Source organism: Scylla paramamosain, chromosome 17 (genome assembly GCF_035594125.1).
Source record: "Scylla paramamosain isolate STU-SP2022 chromosome 17, ASM3559412v1, whole genome shotgun sequence".
NCBI lineage: Eukaryota > Metazoa > Arthropoda > Malacostraca > Decapoda > Portunidae > Scylla > Scylla paramamosain.
Window position 1 is genome coordinate 23852772 of NC_087167.1, and position 7500 is coordinate 23860271.

A 7500-nucleotide genomic window follows, 5' to 3' on the forward strand; every position below is an offset into this window, starting at 1 on the left:
CATGTTCACTATCACTATCTGAGCTAAGAAAAGAAACCATTATTAATTATAACCATCTTTCTCACTTCATCAGGTCTTCTCCAAGTATTATTATTATTATCATTATTATTATTATTATTATTATTATTATTATTATCATTATTATTATTATTATTATTATTATTATTATTATTATTATTATTATTATTATTATTATTATCATTGACTTATTTCAATGATCACGCCCCTCATCGTTCTCAGTTTCTCATAAAACAAAATATACATTGAGATGAAAAAGACGCTCAACATATCACAATAGGCAACACATCTAATCAACTCTCCACTGTGACACACAGCAGGTACATTAGTAGAAATATAGTATACACTACTTGCTTATTATTGATATACCAGTATAGTCTACACAACTCTCTAGATGTTTGAACGTGTGGCTCCGAAGAGGAGCCGGATTGATGGTGATATTGGCTGAAGGGGAGGGAGGCCCTTTATTTACTTCTTCTCAGTCTTCTTGGGAAGGAGCACGGCCTGAATGTTGGGCAGCACGCCACCCTGTGCAATGGTGACTCCGGAGAGGAGCTTGTTAAGTTCCTCGTCGTTGCGGATGGCCAGCTGCAGGTGACGTGGGATGATGCGAGTCTTCTTGTTGTCACGGGCGGCATTGCCGGCAAGCTCAAGGACTTCAGCAGCCAGGTACTCCATAACTGCCGCAAGGTACACGGGGGCACCAGCACCCACGCGCTCGGCGTAGTTGCCTTTCCTTAGAAGGCGATGAATCCTGCCGACCGGGAACTGGAGTCCAGCACGACTGGAACGGGACTTTGACTTTCCCTTCACCTTTCCTCCCTTGCCGCGTCCAGACATGATAATGGATGTTGTGGTAGTAGTAGTAGTAGTAGTAGTTGTTGTTGTTGGTGATAAATGAGGAGCGCGAGTACTCTAACCTCGTCGGTAGCTCTGCGAGCAAGTAGTGAATTTTGGGAAAAACGGCTATATATACGCGAGATCAGATCGGCCCAGAGCGCGTCTGGACCAATCAGGACGCTCGCTGAGGTGGCGACTCCTGATCCTGAGTAGGCACGCTAATATATATACCACTTTTCAACTGAGAAAACGCACACTCGTTCTCACAGCAGTACGGCGACACTATGCCTCCCAAAGCATCAGGAAAGGCTGCCAAGAAAGCTGGCAAGGCACAGAAGGCCATTGCCAAGGGCGACAAGAAGAAGAAGCGCAGGAGGAAGGAGAGCTACTCCATCTACATCTACAAGGTGCTCAAGCAAGTCCACCCAGACACTGGCGTGTCCTCCAAGGCCATGTCAATCATGAACTCGTTCGTGAATGACATTTTCGAGCGCATCGCTGCCGAGGCATCCCGCCTGGCACACTATAACAAGCGCTCCACCATCACCAGCCGGGAAATCCAGACCGCTGTCCGTCTTCTTCTGCCTGGTGAACTGGCAAAACACGCTGTTTCTGAAGGCACCAAGGCTGTTACCAAGTATACCTCCTCCAAGTAAACAGGCGGCCAGTATACTGCTGCCAGTATAAAATAATACCCGGCTCCATTGGAGCCACACTTGAAAAGGAAAAAAGATACGATATAGACAAATGCATTATTATTATAATTATTGTTATTATTATTAATATTATTATTATTATTATTTTTATTATTATTATTATTATTATTATTATTATTATTATTATTATTATCATTATTAATAATATTAATATTGTTGTTTTTATTATGATTATTATTATAATAATTATTGTATCATTATTATTATTATTATTATTATTATTATTATTATTATTATTATTATTATGCTTATTATTATCGTGATTATTATTCTGTGGAGATAAAGAAAAGATAAAAAAAAAATAGAGATAAAGAAAGATAAAAATTCTCCCAAGTGAAAGAGATATGGCCATGGAAGAGGGAATAATAATAATAATATAAAAAAAAAAAAAGGGGGGAAGGATATTGAGTTGAAAGTCGATACCTGATACTGAAAGATGGAAAATAAATATTTTCTTCCACAAAACCAAACAGATTGTCTATGAAAATTCTTTAATGAAAGAGATGTTTGGCCCTAAAAAGGGCCTAGATATTGCTGTTATGAAGATCATTCGTGGATGACTTCTTAGGCACGCTCGCCACGGATGCGACGAGCCAGTTGGATGTCCTTTGGCATGATAGTCACGCGCTTGGCATGGATGGCGCACAGGTTGGTATCCTCAAACAGACCCACGAGGTAAGCCTCGGAAGCTTCCTGGAGAGCCATGACAGCAGAGGACTGGAAGCGGAGGTCAGTCTTGAAATCCTGAGCAATTTCACGCACCAGGCGCTGGAAAGGCAGTTTCCTGATAAGCAGCTCAGTGCTCTTCTGATAACGGCGGATCTCACGGAGAGCAACGGTTCCAGGCCTGTAACGGTGGGGTTTCTTGACACCTCCAGTGGCTGGAGCAGACTTGCGAGCTGCCTTTGTAGCAAGCTGCTTGCGGGGCGCCTTGCCACCAGTGGACTTGCGAGCCGTTTGCTTGGTACGTGCCATAGTTGTGGTAACAACAACTCACAACGAACACTCAGCTGAGTCTGCCCGCGCTTCCCACAAAATCCCTTTATATATGAATCGGGTGGGCCCGACGACTCCAACCCTGCCTTGTGATTGGTCAGAAACGTCCAGTGAGGCTCATCGCCCACGCAGTCACCGCATGAAAGATGTGATCATTATTGTTAGTCTAATTAATTTTGTTCTTATTCTTATTCTTATTCTTATTCTTTCTTCCCTCATTCATAACAAATCTTGGAAAATATACAGCAGAACTGACATGTCATTTAAAATTCTAAGACAATTAGCAAGAAAGTTGTGATATTCTTATTTTTTTCATTCTTTTTATTCTATTTTTTTCTTATTCTTGTCATAATTAATATTGTTATCTTTATTATTTTCATTTTTTTTTATTATTCTTCCTTATCTTATTCTTATTTATCCTACTTTTAGAGAGATGAGGCTTGTGCGGTCACCCATCCAAGTTCTGCCCGGACCCCCTGCTTAACCTTGCTGATCCCGCCGTCAGCTGATTGGTCAAGAGCGGAGAACAAGGTGTTGGGAGGGCTTATTTCTCTTATTCTTATTCTTTCCTGTATTGTTGTTGCATTGTTGTGCTGAAAATGTTGGAAAATATGCACTAAAATTAACCCTTCATTCATAATTCTACGACAATTAGCAAGAGAGATATATTATTACTTTTTTCCCTTATTTTTGTTCTTTTTATTCTTAATCTTCTTTTTTTTATTATAGTTGTTATTGTTATTTTATTATTTTCGTTTTTCGTTCATTCTCCTCATTCTTATTGCTATTTTTTTCTATTCTCAGAGAGATGAGGCTTTTGTGGTCACCCATCCAAGTTCTTCCCGGACCCCCTGCTTAACTGCGCTGATCCCGCCGTTAGCTAATTGGCCAAGACCGGAGAACTAGGTGTTGGGAGGCCTTCTTTCTATTATTCTTATTCTTTCTTCCCCCATTCATATCGTTGTATTGGAAATGTTGGAAAATATACAAAAGAATTCACCCTTCTATGACAATTAGGAAGAAAGACATGGGATGCTTTCTTTCTTTTTTTTTATATTCCTTTATTGTAATTTTTCTTATTCTTGTTATAATAATTCTTACTGTTATCTTTATTACTTAAAATTTTCGTTCATTCTCCCTATTCTTATTCTTATTTTTTTTATTTATTTATTTTTTTTCAGACAGATGAGGCTTGTGTAGTCACCCATCCAAGTATTGCCCGAAACCCCTGCGTAATCTCGACGATTTCATTTGACAATACCTATTTACTTATTTATTTATTATTATATTTATTAAAAAAAAAAAAGAAGAAAAGAAGATGAAGAATAAGGTATGTAATCGAAATACTCTCTCTATACTGTAGCAATAGTTTAGCTGGATGTACTTGTATTGTGTCAAAAATACTTGCAATATCTGCAATTGTAACCTGCAGTGTCGGCATAATGCATAATTAAGCAATGAAAAGAAAAATTAATAAAAGAATAAATGAAAAAAAGAAAGAAAAAAAGATACAATTAACAATTAAATATATTAGCTACCCCTCTACGTTTCTTTATCACTGCAGAAAAATGGAAACATTTTAACGTAGACTTGTCAAAATTCAACTGAAATTAAGGGTTAAATAAGGATTGTCACCCCTTCCCCAGAGGATATTCATTGTCTTTTAATATATATATATATATATATATATATATATATATATATATATATATATATATATATATATATATATATATATATATATATATATATATATATATATATATATATATATTCTTTTTATTTAAAGTCTTATTTAGAGAGAGAGAGAGAGAGAGAGAGAGAGGTAACGTCCTTGAGGATAGCAGCTCGTCTACGCTCCGCTCAGTGATCAGCGTTAGAATGTAATTCCTCATTTCTTTAAAAAAAAAAAAAAAAAAAAAAAAAACAGAAACTTTATTTAGGGGGCTTGCTGGAAACAAACTACAATGGAGGAAAGAACAATATGTCTGCTATATGACCCACCCAGTTAAATTTTCAAGAAGCAAACGCAAGTTGGAAAATACGAGGAAGATAAATTTTCATTTATATACGTTTTATGGTAATTTCTGCCACGCCTTCCTCTATTCATCAAACGTCACTGACACTTATTCCCTTTATTTTTTACTTTACAGAATCTTTTGTAGGGCAAGACTCTAGAGGATATGTGCTTTCATAAATTCTATAATGCTTTGCTTATCATAGAGACATAAAAAAAAAAAATAATAATAATAAAAATAAATAAATTAATTAATTTAAAAAATCAAAATAAATAGATATATAAATTAATTAATCAATCAAATAAATTTCTATGCTTCACCTTTATAGCATTCGTATGAATGTCAAAACAAAACAAAAAATATAAATATAAATAATAATATGAAAAAAAAAATTACTAAATATATGAAAAATAGCATTACTACTACTACTACTACTACTACTACTACTGCTACTACTACTACTATTTTTTTTTTTTTTTTTATGTAGGAAGGACACTGGCCAAGGGCAACAAAAATGTAATAAAAAAAATGCCCACTGAAATGCCAGTCCCATACAGGGGTCAAAGCAGTGGTCAAAAAATGATTAATAAGTGTCTTGAAACCTCCCTCTTGAAGGAATTCAAGTCATAGGAAGGTGGAAATACGGAAGCAGGCAGGGAGTTCCAGAGTTTACCAGAGAAAGGGATGAATGATTGAGAATACTAGTTAACTCTTGCGTTAGAGAAGTGGACAGAATAGAGGTGAGAGAAAGAAGAAAGTCTTGTGCAGCGAGGCCACGGAAGGAGGGGAGGCATGCAGTTAGCAAGATCAGAAGAGCAGTTAGCATGAAAATAGCGGTAGAAGACAGCTAGATATGCAACATTGCGGCGGTGAGAGAGAAGCTGAAGACAGTCAGTTAGAGGAGAGGAGTTGATGAGACGAAAAGCTTTTGATTCCACCCTGTCTAGAAAAGCAGTATGAGTGGAACCCCCCTCAGACATGTGAAGCATACTCCATACATGGACGGATAAGGCCCTTGTACAGAGTTAGCAGCTGGGGGGGTGAGAAAAACTGGCGGAGACGTCTCAGAACACCTAACTTCATAAAAGCTGTTTTAGCTAGAGATGAGATGTGAAGTTTCCAGTTCAGATTATAAGTAAAGGACAGACCGAGGATGTTCAATGTAGAAGAGGGGGACAGTTGAGTGTCATTGAAGAAGAGGGGATAGTTGTCTGGAAGGTTGTGTCGAGTTGATAGATGGAGGAATTGATTTTTTGAGGCATTGAACAATATCAAGTTTGTTCTGCCCCAATGAGAAATTTTAGAAAGATCAGAAGTCAGGCGTTCTGTGGCTTCCCTGCGTGATATGTTTACCTCCTGAAGGGTTGGACGTCTATGAAAAGACGTGGAAAAGTGCAGGGTGGTATCTTCAGCGTAGGAGTGGATAGGACAAGAAGTTTGGTTTAGAAGATCATTAATGAATAATAAGAAGAGAGTGGGTGACAGGACAGAACCCTGAGGAACACCACTGTTAATTGATTTAGGAGAAGAACAGTGACCGTCTACCACAGCAGCAATAGAACGGTCAAAAAGGAAACTTGAGATGAAGTAAACAGAGAGAAGGATAGAAACCGTAGGAGGGTAGTTTGGAAATCAAAGCTTTGTGCCAGACTCTATCAAAAGCTTTTGATAATTATGTCCAAGGCAACAGCAAAAGTTTCACCAAAATCTCTAAAAGAGGATGACCAAGACTCAGTAAGGAAAGCCAGAAGATCACCAGTAGAGCGGCCTTGACGGAACCCATACTGGCGATCAGATAGAAGGTTGTGGAGTGATAGATGTTTAAGAATCTTCCTGTTGAAGATAGATTCAAAAACTTTAGATAGGCAGGAAATTAAAGCAATAGGATGGTAGTTTGAGGGATTAGAACGGTCACCCTTTTTAGGAACAGGTTGAATGTAAGTAAACTTCCAGCAAGAAGGAAAGGTAGTGTTGACAGACAGAGCTGAAAGAATTTGAATAGGCAAGGTGCAAGCATGGAGGCATTGTTTCGGAGAACAATAGGAGGGACCCCATCCGGTCCATAAGCCTTCCGAGGGTTTAGGCCAGCGAGGGCATGGAAAACATCATTGCGAAGAATTTTAATAGGTGGCATGAAGTTGTCAGAGGGTGGAGGAGAGGGAGGAACAAGCCCAGAATCGTCCAATGTAGAATTTTTAGCAAAGGTTTGAGCAAAGATTTCAGCTTTAGAAATAGATGCGATAGCAGTGGTGCCATCTGGTTGAAATAGAGTAGGGAAAGAAGAAGCAGCAAAGTTATTGGAGATACTTTTTGGCTAGATGCCAGAAATCACGAAGGGAGTTAGAGAGAGAGAGAGAGAGAGAGAGAGAGAGAGAGAGAGAGAGAGAGAGAGAGAGAGAGAGAGAGAGAGAGAGAGAGAGAGAGAATGTGTGTGTGTGTATATGTGTCGGTTGGGTTGTGAAGGATGGGAAAAACCAGCAAGCCTCGGCTCCACTGACTGATCGATACTTGAATGTAATTCAAGTAAGGCGAAGTTAGGTTAGATTAGGTCAGGTCAGGTTAAGTTAGGTTAGGTTAGGTTAATTTAGGTTAGGTTGTTAGTGTTAGTTTAGGGTAGTTTAGGTGATGTTACGTTATGTTAGGTTAGGTTAGGTTAAGTTAGGTTATGTTAGGTTAGGTTAGGCCAGCTTTGCTTAATTTAGGTTAGGTTAATTTAGGATATTATAGGTTAGGTTCATTTAGGTGAAGTTTGGTTACATTAGGTTAGGTAATGTTAATTTAAGTTAGATTAGGTTAGTCAGGTTAGGTGAAGTTAAGTTAGGTTAGGTTAGGAACAACAATAAAAAGAAAGGAGGAAGAAAAACAACAACAGCAACAACAACAACAACAACAACAACAGCAACAACAAAGTT